This window comes from Nycticebus coucang, chromosome 12, assembly GCF_027406575.1.
Source record: "Nycticebus coucang isolate mNycCou1 chromosome 12, mNycCou1.pri, whole genome shotgun sequence".
In the NCBI taxonomy this organism is placed as follows: domain Eukaryota; kingdom Metazoa; phylum Chordata; class Mammalia; order Primates; family Lorisidae; genus Nycticebus; species Nycticebus coucang.
The window spans coordinates 62,341,362-62,361,579 of NC_069791.1; the positions used below are offsets into that span (position 1 = coordinate 62,341,362).

The 20,218-nt window shown below is 49.5% G+C and overlaps 1 protein-coding gene across 3 annotated transcripts in view; it reads right to left on the minus strand.

Moving 5' to 3' along the window:
* Positions 1 to 20,218, minus strand: part of C12H7orf50 (chromosome 12 C7orf50 homolog) — a 145,255-nt gene that overhangs the window by 55,486 nt on the left and 69,551 nt on the right. The window lies entirely within an intron of this gene.

Here is a 20,218-nt window from a genome sequence, read left to right on the forward strand (position 1 = left end):
CTTTACAGAAACTACATCAGTCTAGTAAACTAGAAGTCATCAGTCTCTCATGTGCCCTGCATGGCTGCAGGTCTGAACATCTCCACTGGGAAATGAAACATTTCAGACACCTGTCTGGGAGTCAGCCAGGAAAACAGTCAAAGGGTCTGGTCTCATAACTCCCAGACGCTGCTCTTCCCAGAAATAAGAACAAAATAATCACTGTACCTGAGGCTTTCGGCAGGTGTGGGAACTCTTCATCTGTCCCTCACCTTGCTGCAACTGGGACTTGAGTGGCAATGGGCTGATGTCATACTGCACACAGCAAGCACTCCATCAACTTGAGAAGGAATAAATGATTGTCTAGAAACAAACCGTAATTTTTTTCTTTTTTTTTGAGACAGAGTCTCAAGCTGTGCCCCTGGGGTAGAGTACCATGCGTCACAGCTTACAGCAACCTCAAACTCTTGGGCGCAAGTGATTCTCTTGCCTCAGCCTCCCAAATAGCTGGGACTACAGGCGCCCACCAATAACGCCCAGCTATTTTTTTTTTTTTTTGCAGTTGTTGTTTTAGCTGACCCAGGCTGAGTTCGAACCCACCAGCCTCAGTGTATGTGGCCGGTGCCCTACCTACTGAGCTACGGGCACCACCTGAAACAAACCATAATTTGAACATACCCACTCGTATGAACAAAGAACTTGCAGCCTCTTCTGCATGCCCGGTGTAGCCCCTGCCTGTCCCCGCAGTCTCCCCAGGGCTGCTGGCTCCCCTCTAGGTCCACTGCAGCCCCAGCCTGCCTGTTGCAGTCCCCTAAAGGCCCACTGTAGTCCCTGCCTGCCTGTTGCAGTCCCTCCAGGCCCAGTGCAGCCCCCGACCCCCTTAACCTCTATAGCCCCTGAGAGCCAGTGTATTCCCTGCCTTCCTCACAGCACTGTCTGTATTTCAGGGAACAATGTCCAGGACTAAGTTTAGGAGATGTAAATCCCAAGAGACATTCCATTCAACTTAAGGTAATGTCAGTCTAAAACTTTCTGGTTCTCTTGAGTTTTCAGTTTATTACCATGGGACTGCCTAGTACAGACAAAGCTGGGAGGAGTGGGCAACCCATGTCCCTTTCACTGGGGCCTCCCCTAAGTGTGTACATATGGCCACTCTCACCTATCTGTGTCTTTGACATCCACTGAGAACGCAGTGTTTTTATCAAATTCCCTAGATGGCTGCACCTCACCAGGTTGAGGGATCCCTCCCAGGACTTGCCAGAAGTTACCACGTCCCCTCACTGAATTGCAGCTCAGTCAGCAGCCACAGGAGGTGCTGCCACCCTGCACGGACTCCTACCTGCTGGTGCTAGCTGTGCCTGGGCAGCTGCAGAGCCAGGGGATGGGTGAGGAAATGGGCCTGGCCTCCCTCTCGGCTGACTTGGCTCACAGGTAGCTGGACCAGTCTGGCTCCAAAGCAAGTGTGTGACCCCTCCTCCCATGCCCTTGCCTGGACTTCTTCCTCCCACACGTGGTGGTCCCATGTGCAACCCTATCCAGCTGCAGATTCCACTTGGCTGTTCAAGAAATGAACACAGTTCTCTGGCCAGGCACAGTGGCTCACACCTGTAGCTCCAGCACTCAGGGAGGCTGAAGCAGAAGGATCTCTTGAGCTCGAGAGTTCAAGACCAGCCTAAGCAAGAATGAGATCCCATTTCTACTTTTTAAAAACAGAATTAGGTGGGCATAAAAGTGGATGTCTATAAGCCCCAGCTACTCAGGAGGCTGAGGCAGGAGGATTGCTTGAGCACAGGAGTCTGAAGTTGCTGTGAGCGAGGGTGATGTCACAGCACTCTAGCCTAGAGCAACAGAGTGGGAGGGAGGGAAGGCAGGCAGGCAAGAAGGAAGGAAGGAAGGGAAAAGAAAGAAAGAAAGAAAGAAATGAACACAGTCCTGATGTTACTAGCTGAGCTTGGCCACCAAGAGTGGACCTGGCACCTCTATATCAGCAGCCCTCAACCTTTCTGACACCAGGGATAATCCTTCTACATGGGGTGGGGTGGGGAGGGTTTGTGACAGGAAGCAGAGCCCAGGCAGTAGAGAGTGTCTGTAAACACAGATGAAGTTTTGCTCACTCACCTGCTACTCACTTCCTCCTGCGCAGCCCAGTTTCTAACAGGTCATAGACCATGGCCCAAGGGTTAGACTGAAGTTCTACACAGTACTCTTCCCAAACAGCAGAGTTATGGGGGCAGAGGGAAGTGTCCTGCATGAGTCGGCAAGGTGTGGGGTGGGCTGCAGGCAACGAGAGGCACTGTCGACTTTCTCCTTGGCTTCCTTCTTTATTCTGCTACCTAATTATGTGTCCCTAAGAAACAAGGCTACTTTCGCCTGTTTGGGGAGTTTACATCATTTTGCCGCTGTGGAGCATACGACAGGTTCACTGTATCACAATTCGTTTGTCCACTCTGCTGCTGATAGACATCTGGGATGTGCTGATTACACCCCCACCCCCATGGAGTATATTCCTCAGGGGCAGACACACTGTCAGCCGTGCACACTCACCAAACTGCCAGCAGAGCCCTGCAGCTGCACATCCTCACCTGCTCTTCGTGCTGTTTGTCTGTTGTACTTTCCACTATCTGGGGGCAGGGAAGGTACTGAAGGGTCTCCCCAGCATGAGGCAGAGGTCATCCTTGATTACCCTGGACCTGAATGCTTGACATAGCCCCTAACCTAAGCCAACTCCTGTGTCCCTGTCAACAGAAGGGTGAGTCCTGCTGCACCGCAGGGTTGTCAAGCACAGCACTACAAACCCCTCAGGACACAGTCTGCTCTCCTTCTGATTAGCTTTGGGGGCAGAACCAACAACGCAACCCCCCCCCCAAAAAAAAAACCCAGTAGCATTTAAGCAGATGGACACATCATTTCAATGATATCACAAATATGTTTATGCCTAAAGAGGGCACGCATACACACACGTGCATACACACGAGTGCAGGCACAAGTGCACACACGTGTTTGTCTCCTTACCAGGGATAAAGTTACTGGAAGAAATTTCACAAATTATTAGCTGCAGGACGGGAGATACCAAGAAAGTGCAGGGATCACCTACATCCCTAAGGCTCTTGTACCTGTCAGGGGGCCCTAGACCCCAGGGAAGGGTTACGGGAACCAAAGTCCAGAGACATGTTGCAGTTTTCGTTTTTCATAAGAAGAAGCAGGTGCCAGCCTTAAATGCTGTGACTACCCCAAGCCGTAACATTTAGGTTTGGTTAAATCTGCAGATAATTTAATCTGATGTGAAGATGCAGACAGCTGATGACATCCTCCTGCTGGCTCCTGCCCCAACCATGGCCTTGCACTCACTGTGTGGTCTAGACAAGCTCTTAGCCTCTCTGTGCTTTCCTCCTCCTCTGAACACAACAGCTGTAAAAATTAAAGGAGAATTCCTGGAAAGCAGGAAGCAGAGATCAGCCACCTGGCAGTGCTCAACAAACATGAGCTTGGTTACCATTTCTCAGTGAGACTCCTGCTCCTTTTCATTGTTAGAAAGTTATTGGCCAGGGGTGGTGGCTCATACCTGTAATCCCAGCACTCTGGAAGGCTGAGGTGGGAGGATTCCTTGAGCTCAGGAGTTCAAGACCAGCCAGAGCAAGAGTAAGACACTACAAAAAATTTTAAAAAGTATCTGGGCATTGTGGTAGCGCCTGTAGTCTCAGGTACTTGGGACGGCTGAGGCAGGAGGATTGCTTAACCCAGGAGTTTGAGGTTGTAGTGAGCTATGATGACAGCACTCCACTCTAGCCACCAGAGCGAAGTGAGAAACTGTATTAAAAAAAAGAAAAATTGGTAAAAAAAAAAAAAAAAAAAGGAAGAAAAGTCATTGTGAGAACAAAGGCAGCTTGTGAGGAGTAGGGCTCCAGGAGAGGGGCACCTGGCTGGCACCCTGCTGGTGCATCCCAGACAGACCTGCCCTGAGGGATTTCTAGACTCCCAAAGGACTGTGGCACTAAGAGGAAGAGATAAGGTCTTTACACAGCACAGAACAGGCCTTCAAAGAGTGCTGGCACATGGGATTTTAGTCTCTAAAGCAAACTGTGTCCTCTGAAGGGACCCAGGCAACATCTTCTGGGTAAGTGACAATCACACTCCAGGACAGCCACTAATCACCCCACCTGGTATCAGTCATGAAAAAGCTGCAGGTGCCTGAAGAAGGAAGCAATAGGGATTGTGGAACATTGAGTGCTGACTAGGTTCCCCTGCAACGGAGGTGGGTAATACTAACCTGTTTTGACACACAAATGGAGAAACTGAAGCGCAAAGCTTAGGTGACGTCCCAAAGGCACCAGAAGGCAGAGGCTACAGCTACTCCAGAGCCCAAGATGTCACCAGAGCCAGCCCTGGGCCCATCCAAACCAGGTCCCTCAGGGACTTCTCCCTCACTCAAGTTATGCTGGCTTGTGACTATTAGAGGTGAGACCAGCAAGGACCCTGAGAGACCATTCCACCGAAGGTCCCATGACCCTGGAAGGGCTCCAGGACTCTGGAAGCTTATAGCCCTGCCAGGCATGCAGGGGGCAGGGAGCATGGGTCCATGAGAGCGAGAAGAGACACAAATCAAAGAGGCAGAAAACGATGGCAGGGGCTACGGGGAGGGTCCCAGGGAAGACAGTGCTGGACAACATTGAGGCAAGTAAGTGTCACTTAACTCTTACCTGAAGGGCATGTAGACTTTGTCACTGCACATCAAACTTCCAGAAGGAAGACAGTGCTCACAGCACTGTCAAAACTTATTAGTCATAGAACCCTTTCTGTGAAGTACCTTAAGCCATGAGAGTTCTTTCCAGCATCAGTTTGAGAAAAGTTAAAAATCCTAGGCAGAAAGAAATCTTGGCTCTAGACCTACTCTGCCCCGACCTCTCCAGGGCATCATGCAGGTGCTGCAGGCTGGACAGGCCCAGCTCCCTGCCACCTCCTGTGGCTGATACATACTCAGGCTACAGCAGAGACATGGGGGAGGGGTGTGAAACCTACAGCCACCTGGTAGGAACTGATGCCATCCTGCTTCTAGATATTTACCAAGAAAAACAAGAACAGACATCCACACAAACACTGGCACACAAACACTCATGGCAGCCTTGCTCAAGAGAGCCTCAACCTAGAAATAATATACTGTCCACCTGTCACCCGTCCACAAGGTGAATGGCCTATGTACCAAAGGAGCGCTGCTCAGCAGCAAAATGGAGGGACACCGCACACCCAACCATGTGGGGCTGAGCATGTAGCCAGAGCCCCAGGGAGCCATTTGGCAACAGGGCAGGTCAAAGGGCAGGGGTGGACCAGAGCAAGGCATAGGGGAACTTTCTGGAATGATGGACACAGTCTCCGTACAGCGTGTTAATTACACAGGTGTGTGCACCTGTCAAAATTCACCAAACAGGACACTTGAGATCTGTGCACTTCACTGTCTGCAGATTATATCCCAGTATTTCATGAGACACAGGGCAGGGACATCTTAAAACCACCTACCCAGAAGCTCCCTTCAGGCACTGTGTGAAATCAAAAGTGCCATATTCTTATTTTTTTTTTTTGAGACAAAGTGTCACTCCATAGCCCCAGGGTGGAGTGCAGTTGCATCGTAGCTCATAGCAACCTCAAACTTCAGGGCTCAAGTGATCTTCTTGCTTTGGTCTCCCAAGTAGCTGGAACTAAAGGTGCTAGACACAACGCCTGGCTATTTTTACAGATGGCATCTCACTCTTGCTCAGGCTGGTCTTGAACTCCTGAGCTCAGGCAATCCACCCGCCTGGGCCTCCCAGTGTTAGGATTACAAGCATGAGCCTCTGCCCCTGGCCCTGAAAGTGCTGCATTCTTAGTTGTGGGCAGGGCATTACATGACTCAGAGCTGTTTTCAGGGTTAAATGCAGTCTGGCTTCCAGGCAGGCTGGCTCGGGTGCCCTTCTAGCAGACACCTGAGGCCCTGCCATGCCAGGGCAGACCAGCAGTGGCCACAGGAGTCCAGCACAGCCACAGTAGGCACAGTAGAGGAGACCTCACTTCTGCCAGGACAGATGTAGTAAACAGCAAGTAATCAGATGCGATGCAGCTGACCAACACAACCCAGTGACTTCCTAGGACAGCATGCACCCCAACCAGCAGCTCAAGAGCAGAGGGTAGTGAACCCTGCTTGAGCTCCTAAGGAAGCTGACAAGGTGGTCAAGGCAGGAGCCCACCCAGAAAACCTTCCACCCTATTAGGATTTTCTCTGGCACATGGAAGTGGGTTTACATGAGAAAATTGCCTGGGATTTCTAAGTAATTTCCATAAACCACAACAACATTGGCTGTGGGTTTCTGAGCATTAGGCTGGGTGCCTATAGAATACCCCTACACACTGCTCAGCAGACTTGTAGCCAGGTAATTCACAGCCTGTCTTTAGCCACAGATGCCAGAATAAGGCTGTGCTGAGGGGATAAATGAGCACAGGACACAGCAATGTCTCTGTCCCTGCCACCTTCTGGTTAAGTAGTGAAGTCCACTTGAGGCCAGAGGCTTGGACCATGACACAGACCATGCTGGAGGAGGAAAAGGAGTGTGCCAGCCCTCTACCTCCCCATCCATAGGGATGCCCAGAGACCCTGGGCACCCGGGGAAGGGATAAAACACAGCTAGGAAGGTTTGTGAGCATCCCAGGGAACACAGCTTCCTGCCTCTACCAGACAGAATCACCCTGTGCTTAATCAAACACTGAGCACATGCCAGGATGATATCACAGCAGAATCTGGGATATAGGTACAGGCCCCACCATATGACGCTTCTGTCTAGTGGGGTCTGTACTTCTCTACATCACAGAGGCCCTGGTGTGTTCACCTTAACTGAGAGCAGGCACTCAGGATGTGATGCTCTTTTTCATGTTTCTGATGGCCTCTCAGTTCAAAAACATCTCAGCATACCTACAATCCATCACAGTGTTCTCAGTTTCCCCTTCACATTGCTTACTTGGCAGCCCCAGCATGGAAGCAAGGAGGCCTTGGTGTCAGTTCTGGCTTGCAAGTGACCCTGGCCAGCTCTGAGGCCTCAAGCCCTCCTGTGTGAATTGTCCTTGCTTACTCCCAACCCTACAGGGAGCTGGGGAAAGGAACCATCTCTACCCTGGGGTGATGGGACCTTCAGTCTGATCAACAGCATTTGAGTCAGAAACTGTTCCCTATAGGTACAGGTCGTCCAGAATGCTGAAGTCACTGCAAATTCTGCTCTTACAAAAACACAGTCCTCAGTGCAAAGGAGAGAGCCCTGTCCATTAGGTGCAGGTCCTCAGATGTGCGCATGTGCGCGTGCACACACACACACACACACAGACATGGCTGCTGGAGCCAACCTCACAGAGCAGCACTCTCATGGAGTGATGGAGCAATAAGAGCCACAGGGGGTCCACCAGGAGGCTTCTGCTTACTGAAGGCACAATGCCATTCACACAGCAGCTTCACATTGAGATTTCTGGTATCCAAGTTAAGCCACTTTCAATGACTCTCTGCAGTTCAGAAAGCTTAGTAGGTGCTGTGATGATAAAGGCAGATAAGCAATACCTATAAAATAATATAGGCTTTAAAAATCTTTTTGGAACGACTTTGATCAGAAAATGAGATAATGGTCAACAGCATAAGGGAAAGAACAGCCAACACTTCCCTGGCTCTGCTGCATTAGGACTGGCTGCCACGCACACACATCACTCCAAAGACCTGCACAGGGTCACCAACATTAACCAGAGCTTGAGAAGAAATGGCTTGACCAAGGTGGGTCTGTGGCACCTGGTATCAGAAAGCATGAAAGAGCTGGAAGACCACACACAGGATGGTTGAGCATTAAGGAAGAATGAAGAATTAACAACATACTGAATTAACAAAAACAACCAGTGAGTCCACAGTGACACTCAGAAGAGCAGGTAGGAGAGGGAGGAAAGGAGGAAAGAGAGAAAAAGTGACAATAACATAGAAAATCACTATTTTGTAGCCCCTGGTGTAATAACCAATTCAGGGACTGACCATTAAGAGACGCTAATGGTGTCCGAAGATGTTCATTCATAGAGTCCAACCATCCTCCCACGTGACTGATTACCAAGGAAGTGCCTGTCATGCATCACCACCTTCAGCAAAGGGTCAGGTGGTGTCACCAGCTTAGATGTAACATGCCCCAGGTGAGACGACACCACGTAGGCAGACTTGCCTTGGTGGCACTGGACTTCCTTTGCCAGGCAGAGCCAGCCTCAGGGCTCCATGGTAGGAAGATTACAGTGCCAAGGCCAGACCCCAGACCCGGCTTGTACAGCCACAGCTAACTGCACAGGGGCCTGGATCACTGCATGTGGGGAGGGGCACAAGAAAGAGACAAGCAAGCGGTGCCCAGGTGACAGCCAGGAAGGAGGTAGGTAGTGGGTAGCAGGAGGGAATGGGGTGCGGTGGTGGCATAGCTGGCAGAGAAGCACTAAATAAGGAATTTATGGATTCCTGGTGCCACTTGACAGCCTAACTGAGATCCCAATGGTTTCCAGTCCCTGGACCACACGGCAGACCCCTCCCATGTTTGCAGAGTGCTCCATGCTCTGGTCTCTACGCATCCTTGTAAGGAAGCCCTGATCACCCAGAGTGTCCAAGCCAGATGCCCATGGGCGCCTCTGCTACCCCTTTTCCCTCATGTTAAGTCTCTTACACACTTTTCCAATTGTTAAACCAACCTTGCTATTAATGTTTTGCTAAGTAACTTTTTTTCTAAACTGCATGGTCATATAATCACAACAGCACTGATAAGGTAAGAGCTTGAAAGAGATGGGCATTTTCCAAACCACTGAGACTGGTGACCTGTACATAGTCTCTCACCAGAGTTAGTAGCCTCATGGCCTAGGCAGGGCAGCCCCAGCAAAGCACCCTCAACAGTGAGCCAAGTGCGGCGCAGTGGCCACAGCCAGGTTCCCCACATCTGCACACCCAACAGTACCACCAGGACCAGCCCTTGCCAGGCTCTCACAGTCATGGGACCAAGACTGCTCCTTGGATTTCCAAGGCCCAGTGTCCAGCCAAGGAAAGGCCATGCCCTGCCTGTGCATTTAGCCAGTATCATGTAGAAACTCATCTGTCTGAGACAAAGACTCACGTTGCTGCTCCCTAAATGCCTAGTCACCTACACCAAGGAAGCCAGCTGGGCCTGTGCATTCCCTTGTAGGGGGGTTTCAGTTACAAAGTCAATTCTTTTAACTACTATAGGACCAATCAGTTTTCCTATTTCTTCCTGGGTCAGCCTTGGTAATTTGCATCTTTCAAAAAATGTGCCCAATACTGGCCTAAAATCATTTTATCATTTTATTGTCTGTGGAAGGATCTGAAAAAGTTTCCTGAGCCCCACTCCTCCGAGCAGCATTGGGCAAAACAGGGTATAACTGCCCATGATGCAGGAACCACTTTGTAGTATCAATCCAAAGCCACACCAAGGAGCACCTCCCTCCCTCTGCCCTCCACATTCTGAGGCTGACATCACGTCCACAGCCTGCATGATGACAATACCAATACTCTTTTTCTTCAACACTGCAGGACAGTCTTACTTTCACAATTCCTGGGTCCATGTTTTTAATTGTCATTTACCTTCCCCTAGCAATATCTAGTTTTCATCCAGGTAGAAGTTCCATTAGCAGAAGTGAATAATGCCCTTGAAAATTGCTTGTTCATATGGTATGGCTGCTACGATGCCCTCTGAAACCCAACCCTGTCTCCGTGTCCCACAGCACAGGACATAAAGTCCACTATACCCAACAGTCCCTCCCCTAACTCAGGGTGCAGACTGTCCTGTGGGTGTCTAGCTGGACGATCTTTGACAGGTGTTTCACCTTCCTACACTGCAATTCAATTTCCTCACCTACAAAAAGAGAATCAAATAAAACGTGTAGAACAGGCTGTGTAGACTGTGTGGGGGAAGGGAGACTGCCCCAGTGGTGGGGGCTCTGCCAGATGCTGTGCGGTTCTTGCTGGCCTAGATCATCCTGGGTCTGTGGACATGGAGGGCTGATGACATCTGCTGGCCTGCAGCACAAAGAGCCAAGCCCTTCCTGATACTGGAGAAAGGAGCCAAGTCTGACGCTCCCAGAAGGGCAGCTGGGAAGACAGTGTGGTTTTCTCTCCTTAACAGACCAGTCACAGGTCAGGGAAGGGAAAGAAAGGGCAGTGGCTCTTCCAGTAGCTCAGAAATCCCCCCAGGCAGGGAGTCACAGGAATGACTGCCTTTGCTCTGCCAGGCTCCAAGGGAGGAGGCGCAGAGGCAGGACAGTCCCCAGGGACGTAAGCCCTAGGTGTCACTTAAGCTTGTGGAACAGCAAGGATCACTGGATCCTTAGAGCATAGCCATCGATGATGTAGGGCGGATGGAGGCCTGTCCTCACTGGGCTCCTTCCCCTGGGTCAAGTGCCCACCCATGATGTACTACACTATGTAGGTGGGAGCTACACACCCAGGTGACAGCAGAGAAGCAGCAGCTGCTTCAGAACAAGACTGTTCCCCTCCGTTCACAGCAAGGGAAACTGAGGCTGGGAAGTGAAGGAACTTGTCTGCCATGTAGCCTCAGCAGGTGGTCAGGCCAGCCCCTCCCACCCCCGCTCCCTACCGCCACCTCTGTGACATGCCCAGGCTCTTGCTCCAGGTGATTAGATCAATAGACAAGTTCTACTCATGACAAGAGTGAGAGAATGGGCCTGCACCCTCAGTGCTTTCCTGTTTCCAGAGGCCTGTGCATGCCCTATCTCAGGGATCCTTAGATAACTGCATGCTGCTCTGAGATCTGTTACCTGGAGGGGACCAAGCCCACGACCCAGCAATGCTCTCTCTGAGGCCAAGCACATAGGGCTGGTAGTTGGGGACCAAAGACTTTAGGGTGGGAACAGAATGTGGGTTATGGAACTACCCAGGAAAGCTGCCATCAGTGGCCACACAAAGAGATTTTAGGTAAAGGGAGACAGCCAGCAGGTCCCACTCAGTCCGTGGGACTTGCCTCCTAAGGCCACCCTGATTCTGCTCTGAGCTCATGAAGGGGCTACATCCCACCTGTACACAAGGGCAGGAGAAGCCGTACCTGAGGAAGGTTGATGCAGCAACTTGGGAACCACAGTGTGGACAAGGGCAGTCTTTACTGACAATGGGACTCCTTGGGCCTGAAGACTGTCCCCAGGGCAGGGGGCAGCAGGAAGCCCTAGGGGCTGGACCCTTGACGATCTTGGAGACCTTCAGAAGGCTTCTTTCTTGAGACACAACATGCTGTGCCCCCACAGCTTCTGAACCTGGATCCAGGAACAAGACCCTCATCAACCACTAGGCTGTGGGCAGCAGGAAACAGGGCCCCGGCTTGGGCCACCAGGTTGCTAATCTGCCACCATCAGGACAGAAAGCAGAAATTACTCAAGGGCTGCCCAGGGGCCTGGAGCCCCCCAGAAAATTATCCCTGGATGACTCTGAGGGTGGAGGCAAGGGGGACAGCACTTGGGAGCGGGACCAGTACTTCTTCCAGCCTGCCAAGAGCAAACCAGGTAGCTCAGGAGTACCCCTCATGTGCAGGGACACCAGTGGAGCAGCACCCCCTTATGTGCAGGGGCACAGGGGAGGACGAGTGCCCCTCACATGCAGGGCTGCCAGGGAAGTAGCAGCCCAGTCCTCCCGCAGCTCTGCAGCTTTTCTGTGGAGGAACAGGGGGTCTGGGCACCGAGTTCATGGGTGTGTGGGGTGCTGGGCACTGTGTCTCCGAGGGGCCACTTAATGTGGGGCGATTTTCATAAAAGGGGCAGGAACACCAAGAGGGAGAGCGTAAAGAATCTGTGTTTCCAATAGGAATGACCTCAGGAAGGCCAAAGATGAGAGCAACCTGGTCCCCCAATTCATTTCCAAGATATCTTCCTCCATTGGGAAGGGGCTCTCTCCCTTTGGGAATTCAGGGCTCAGCCCAGGGCTCTTCCCTGTCCAGTGCCTCAGGCTCCTCAGCAAGGTTAGAGAGAAGCTCCCATAGTGATGATCCCACACAGCTCAGGGGGCAAGTCCTGAAGTTCTGTCCACAGGCTGCAGGGTGATGGGGAGCAGGGGCAGTGTTCCCTGCTATGAGGACTCAGATCACCTGACATCCAGGCCGGAGCTCTGCTACTCCTCTGGGTAACCCTGTCCCTGGGGGCACTGGCCCTGTAGCTTAGGACTGCACAGGAAGGCTCTGGGGGGAAATGCTCTTTCCACTGACACAGGGTGAGCACTTTCTCCTGGTTTTCTGGGTGGGATTTTAAGTCCTTTTTATTTTTTATTTTTTTTTGTGGTTTTTGGCCGGGGCTGGGTTTGAACCCGCCACCTCCGGCATATGGGACCAGCGCCCTACTCCTTGAGCCACAGGCGCCGCCCCTTTTTATTTTTTTTTAAAGTCCTATTTTAAGATGCAAACATTGCCATACCTGAGGGGAAGCCACTGGAACATCTCAGGTACCCAGAGCACATGCACACACATCACTTCTTCTGACGGCAGGACTGTATTGATTTTAATTTTGGGGGGGTCACATAGCCATAACAAGCACTGCTCACTACGATGGGTGTGTGGTCTGAGTGATTCACAGAGCTGTGGCTTTCTGTGCCTGCCTGTTCTGAATAGCACCTCTGAGGAGCTAAAGAAGGGAAGGCAAGACAGAGACAGGCCGAACTCAGTGCTGCGAGTCAGGGGAGTGCTTTGTGTATTTTGTCTCCCGACAGAGCCTCTCAGCTTCTCCATGCCGACCTCCAGCCCACAGGCAATAGCAACTTCACAGCTGTGGGGAGTTTTTTTCCAAAATCAAAGTTTCTTTAAAATATGGGTTGGTTCCATTTAATAAAAGAAAATACAATTTATTTTTCTAGCATCTGGAATTGGAAATGACCTTGCAGATTTCCACATTAAGAAAAGATTAATAGTGGCTACAGTGTGTCTCCCATGCATTGGGTGCTGATTGAGCTGCCAGTGCTTGCTCTGCTTGGCCTCCACATGGGCCGAGGTGTGGAAGGTTTGCTCTGGTAGGACACAATGGACAGTTTACAGTGAGCACATCGGGAACCTGAATGTTCTCAGAGGGCATGAAACTGAGAATGGAGATTCTGTGAGCTTTTTTTTTTTTGCAATTTGTGGCCAGGGCTGGGTTTGAACTCACCACCTCCGGCATATGGGGCTGGCGCCCTACTCCGTTGAGCCACAGGCGCCACCCGAGAATGGAGATTCTTTGGGCAAACTTTGGAGGGATAGGGCAGGGCCCAGATATACCAGTTTTTCCACCCACGGGCGTCAACTTTCCCAAGTGAGCAAGTACAGCTAGCATCCAGCAAATGCAGGGTCCAGGGCTCCCAGAGGAGCAGAAATGACTGTTTTTAGATGGAGCTCTCTGTCCTCTCCTACTGGCTCAGTCCCTCCTCTCTGCACATCAAACAGTTAGCATAGTGGGAATGCTTCTCATATGGAGATTTAAAAAATAGGTCTTGAATAAAAAATAATAATAAAGAGCACTCCCTTTATCTGTTTCTTGAGCACCCAGCTATTGAGGAGGGGAAACGACACCAGGGAAGTGTTTCAGTTTCTTGAAGGAAGGCCCAGTATCCTGGTCTGTCCACACAGGGTACAAGATGTTCCTAAAGGCTGCAGGGACAGGCAGGCATGTCCTCTGGCCCATCAGGAGCTGCCTACAGCAGCCAGGCCCCAGTCTGACTCTCCAGAAGGCTCCAGCACACACAGACCAGGAAGAGCTCTGTATTTTTGAGAGGTGTGTGCATGTATGTGCACATGTGTTCACATGTGTCGGTGAGCATACGAGACAGAAGCAGCACACATGATTTTTTTAGAAGACTGAGAGCGAGATCAAAGAAAACCCTTTAAATCCTTATGTAGCTCCTCAATGAGGTTCTTCCAAATATATGGAAGAGACATTCAAAATAGTTCCTAGAAATGGACAGGAAGCAACAGGAAGGAGAAGGAAGGGTAGAGAAGAGGGGAGCTGCATGGGCTAACAGGCAGCGTCTACCCTGCCTACTGCCCACTGTGGTGGCAACAGCTTCCTGTACCACCCCAGACCCGTGTATCCAAGGTCAACTGTGGCCGCTGAGCTAGGTCCCACACACCACCCTGATGTCAGTTCTGAGGCCCTCTCTGTAGCTGTACCTCCATGAAAAGCTGGCTGGGCAGGACCCTTGCCAGGCTGCTCAGCTCCTAGTCTTGGGGGTGCAGAGGAGACCAAGACAAACACATTCATGAAGCCAAGCCCAGAAAGCTCACCATGCCTGGCTACACAACAGATACACCCTCCGGGAACCCATCACAAAGGCTCTGCTTCTGGGCAGCACCTGTGGCTCAAAGGAGTAGAGTGCTGGCCCTATATACCGGAGGTGGTGGGTTTAAACCCGGCCCCAGCCAAACAAAAAAACACACAAAAAAAAACTACAAAGGCTCTGCTTCCCAGAGTCATGTCTGGTAATTCAACTTCATCCATCTTCCTACTCCATGACCAGGAATACATTTTATAGGCCTCTGATGTTACAGGCCAAAGCTATGTTTTGAGTAAGACCTTTATATGATGAGATCCAAAGTTACAATTCCCAAACAATTCAGATCTGAGACAAACAGGGCCACAGGAACAGGCCTTGAGGGTCATGACAGTGAGCTGGCAGATCCCTGGAGTAGTCCCAGGCCCCTGCCCAGCCCTACTATGTTGTCTCCCTACAGGCTTGCTGCTAAATCATGTAAGAGAGGCATGACCTCAAAGATTCATGCTGCTTTTGCAAAGAAAGACAACCTGGGGAACCATTATGGGATAGTTTGTAATTCAAGTGCAGAATCAAATATATCTATAAAAGCAAAAGTTCAGAAACAACAAATAAATGTGCACATTAGTAAATTATTGTCACAGCACTATAATTACTTATCCATTAAAAGGAAAAAGCATGGAAACGAAGTGGAATTTGCAGAACTCCCAATGGATGTAAACTCTCAACTCTGTAAAACAGAGATGCATAACTAAAAGCAGTGAAAACACAGGAAGTACCTCCAGATGGCCCGTGGAGGGCAGGGTCCATCACATGGATGCCCTTCCAGGTGGCACAGGGACTCTGAAGGAATCTTCAGGAAACACTAACCCCCATTACTTAGACAGGGGCTCCCTCCCAGCTCCAGGGAAGCTGCTCTGGGTAAGCTGGGGCCCATACTTCCTAGAACTGCTCTGAAGGACTATTTAAGGAGCAATAGCCAAGTGCTGCTATGAAGAACACAAAATTCTCAAGGCTCTGGCCTTGGGGGAGCTCCCAAGGGCCCCACAACATGACCTTGGCAGCCCTCTGAGGGCTCTGGGTAGAGTCCCAGAAGCCCCTGGCTCTTGGCCTGAACTGGCCACCAAAACAAACCAGGGGTTCGCTATGGAAGGTTGGTCCCTCTTCCCAGGGAATTCCAGGACTCAGGAAGAACCTCTGCTTCTGCGAGAGTTAAAAGTACAGTGGGAATGCAAAAGGGCAAAGCCACTTTGGAAAACACTGGCAGCCTTGCGTAAAGTTAAACATAAACTTACCTTGAGAACACCAATGCCACTCTCAGAGATTCACCCCCCCAGAAGAAAATTTATGCTCACATAAATTTTTACACAAATATTTAAAGCAGCTTTACAATAGACTAAACCCAGAAAGAACTTAAATGCTACTCAAACAGTGACTAGATAAACAACCTGTGGTACATTTACACAGTCTAATACTACATAGCAATAAGAACTAATGACCATTTGGTACAGGCAGCATCACCGATGGATCTCAAATTATGCTAAATAAAAAAACCAGATCAAAGGCTCCATGTGCACACATTCCACCATGTGACTATGTGGAAAAGTCAACATTAAAGAAGCAGACAGACGAGGGAATAGACAAAAGAGTTCTGGGGGTGATGGAACCATCTCTTATGCTGTGTGGGGTGGTGGTTATGTAACTAGACACCTCAGTAGCGTATACCAGAGTACCTCTTAATATATGTACATTCTTAAAAAATGACCATGATAAAAAGTATAGGTTCTCAGCCAAATCATTGAGGTTCAGTTCTTGATGACATCACTGACCAGCTGGTGACCAGAACAAACCACCTCATCTCTCTGGGCTTAGTCCCCCCCGCGTTAGGGTTACAGCTAATCTAGAAAACTGTGCAGCTCGAGTAAATTAAACATTAAGAGCTTCAGAAGGTGCCTCGCATGTGGCAAGCACTCAAGAGACAGCAACTTTTAAGCTGAGGCCTTAACTCAGACAGCAAGGCCTGTCCCACCCCTGGGTACTGTCCCCCCATTTCTCATACTCTCTCTGGGAGTAACAAGAGATGTGGGGAGCTTGTCAAGGTGAGAAAGCAGCCCACGATGTGAGGGGCTGGGGCAGGAGGCCCAGGGGAGGGACAGGAATTATGGAAGATTCTCACAGAAAGCATTTTCCATGTTTTGTCATGTTATCTCTTTAGTTAAGACAAGAGTGGTGGGGAAGACGAGGAGGCTGGCTGGGCAGATGAGGCAGCTGACCAAATCCAGCAGGTATGTGATCTTAGGGTCCCAAAAAGGGCTCAGGCTTCCCAAACATGCCCATGGCCAACCTAGGGCCATGTAGGTCAGGATGACAGACCCAGCTGAAGACACCAAGGGCCCATGAAGGGCATACCCACAGCAACAGGGCTCCATGAGGAGTTAGGGCGGTGGCTTGATGAGCCAGATAGGTAGGGGCAAAGCTGAACACGCCCACTCATTGTTCCCCAGACTGGCCTGGATAAGACCAGGAGCTGGGGAGACCCCTCTTTCCTAGGACCCACATTGGGTGAGCCTGTCTGGGACAAAAGAATCAGAATAAGAGCCCACATGCAAATCTACCAGCTTGAACAGGGCCCGCAGCAGAAGGTACCAGCAGAGAGGTGAGCCCAAGGCACCGCCTGTGGCCGGAAGAAGTGGAGCCCCCCTCTGCCCTGCGCCCACCCTGTATGTGAATCCTCTCTTCTCCTTTAGCGCCCCCTCTTCCCCCATAGCCAAGAAGTCATTGTCTGGTTCTGCCATAAAGATGAGGAAACTGAACCCCAGAAGTCAGAGTAATTACCCAAATACATACACCTGGGGGACCCAGGGAACCCAGCCTCTTGTCTGGTATACAGCACAGGAAAGACAAGAAATGGCTAAAAACTTTCTGCTCCCAGAGTTAGAAACCCTCTTTTTCTGTAGAAAAGCTCAGAATAAGCCAAGAAGCAGGCAGCAGTCCTCTCTAGCCGTGGAGAGTCCAGGGTGTCTTGCAGGGCCCCATTCAGGCACACATGCCTTCCTTGCACTCACTGGATGGTCCAGGGCCTGGCTCCAACTGAAACAGACATCAGAGCAGACTGCCGCACCCGACAGCACCAGACAATGGACGGCAGCCATCCACAAACACCACCACCCATGACGACACACGCTCTCCACACCAAGTGCCCGAGATGCAGACCAGCTGCGGAGATCAGACATCTGACAGCCTAATGCTGTTTTCTGGCCTGCGGTCGATGTAGAAAAGATCTTCTTTCCAATTTGCCTTAATTAAACAAACATTGCAAATCACTTCCTTTCAGTTTGGTCACTATTCTTGATTTCTATGCTACTTAGTGTTCTGGGAATCACTCATCACCGTAAGCCATCGTCGGATGGCAAAGCACCCGATTCAGTGTCATGTCTCTTCAAATCGAAAAAGCCAGAACATGCTTGGACGTGGTTTGGACCTCTCTTGGGCTGGGAGGAAGGCCAAGCCCAAAGAGCTGCACTCCCTGGAGGACCAGACATAGCAAGCACCGAAGCCAAGCACAAGCAAACCAACGTCAGCGCACAATTCCAGCATGTTCCCTTCCACGCAGCCCTCCCAAGGCCTAGGAGTTCCTTAGAGAAGGCACTGTTCTTATCACCAATTTAAAAGTGAGTTGTAGCTCATGCTTATAATCTCAGCACCTTGGGAAGACAGTTCAAGACCACCCTGGACAACAGCAAGATCCCATCTCTATAAAAACTTAAACTAGCCAGGTGGAGTGGTGCCTCTAGTCCGAACTATTCAGGAGAGTAAGGCAGGAGTAAGGCTTAAGCCCAAGAATTTGAGGCTACAATGAGCTGTGATGACATCACTGCACTCCAGCCTGGACAACAGAGTGAGACCTTAGGGTAAAATAAATTAATAAGTAAAATAACAATGAGGTCAGTGAACCTGAAAAAGGTCCAGTAAGGGGCCTGACATATAGGCTTATCAGTGGTGTAGATCCAACACATGCAGCCCACCAATAGCAGCAGAGGCTTGCCCCCGGACTTTCCATTTCAGGAATAGTGCACCATGACTCAGCTCAACCCATGTAATACTGACAATCCATAAAAAAAAAAAAAAAAAAAAAAGTTGGTGTGTGTCACACTTTATGGGGGCAAGACATGATTGCAAGAGGGACTTTACCTAACAATTGCAATCAGTGTAACCTGGCTTATTGTACCCTCAATGAATCCCCAACAATAAAAAAAAAAAAAAAAAAAAAAAAGATTTTACAAAAACCCCAGGGAAGGAAGAGTACACAGACCTCTAAAAGGAAAAAAAAAGACAATACAATAAGATATCACCAGGCAGAACAGAAGGGGACGGCGCTATGGAGAGGGCACTGCCTCAGCAGAGCAGCCAGAACTGTGCTGACAGCCCAGGACCTGTACCTACGGCATGGCCACAGAGGACAGACAACAGGAGTGGGTGTCCTGCAGAGCCACCACCAGGTCAGCCTCGGGACTTCAAGGAGCTCTCTGGCACTGGGGGGGCACTGGGAGCCCAAGAGCCTTGTAGGAGCAGAACAAGTATTCCTTGAAGTAAATCACTCTTGTTCATAAATTATTTATAAACACTAGTTTTCAAGGAACGCCCAACACCCTGTTCAAAGATAACCAGAGATACAATAAAACTGGACTCCAGGAATTGTCATATTATAAAACTGTGTTATATTTTAAAAAATTAAGGATAAGTTTGAAGATACCTTCAAGGAATGGGAACCTATAAAAAAGTCAGATTTTTAAAAGATTGAAATAGAATCTCTAGAAATAAGAAAACTGAATTTAAACTAAAGGATGCTTTTAGGAGCAGGTTAGTCACAACTAAACAGAAAAACACTGGGTTGAAAAACAGATCTGAAGAAATTACTCAGTGAGAAAGTTCAACACAACATTTGATCACGTTCTAGAAGGAAGGGAGAGAGATAGACATGATATTTGAAAACATGAAGCTGATAATTTTCCATAACTGATGAAAATAACCCTCAGATTTAAGAAGCCCAGCAAACTCCAAGAGGTATGACAAAGCCACTGTACAATTCTAACCCCAGAGAAACTAACAAAGTTTAGACAAGCAAAGAGTGAGTTTTCAGTACAGCAAACATTAAATTAGGATTTTCAATAAAGAAAACTCTACTGGCTTGGTGCCCAAAGCACAGTGGGTGCGGTGCCAGTCACATACACCAAGGGTGGTGGGTTCAAACCCGGCCCAGGCCAGCTAAACAACAATGACAACAACTACAACAAAAAATAGCTGGGCGTTGTGGTGGGCGCCTGTAGGTCAGCTACTTGGGCGACTGAGGCAAGAGAATTGCTTAAGCCCAAGGGTTTGAGGTTGCTGTGAGCTGTGATGCCATGGCACTCTACCCAGGGCGACAGCTTAAGATTCTATCTCAAAAAAAAAAAAAAAGAAAATTCTAGCAACGCACCTAAGGTAGAAGGAAAATTATTCTAGGTGGAAGATCTGAATTGCAAAAAGAAATGAAAAGCAAGAGTTGCATATATGTGGGCAACTCTAAATATTGATTGCACAGAACATTAATGGATTCCAGATGTTGAAAAATTAAGACTGAATTACAACACAAAGCAATAATTTGAGAAGAAGAGTTTATGAGTTAAACTCTGTAAACACACACATTATGTACATATATATGTGTATGTATGTGTATATATATATATATATATATATATATTTTTTTTTTTTTTTTTAAAGAGACAGGACTATCACCCAGGCTGGAGTACAGTGATGTCATCGTAGCTCACTGTAGCCTCCAATTCATAGTCTCAAGCAGTCAAGTCTCCTGCCTCAGGCTCCCAAAGCACTGGGATTATAGATGTGAGTCCCCGCACCTGGACTATTAGTCCTTACATTGTCCCAGAGGAGGATTGATTACTGTTAAGACTTTGCTCAGAGATTTTGCTATGTATC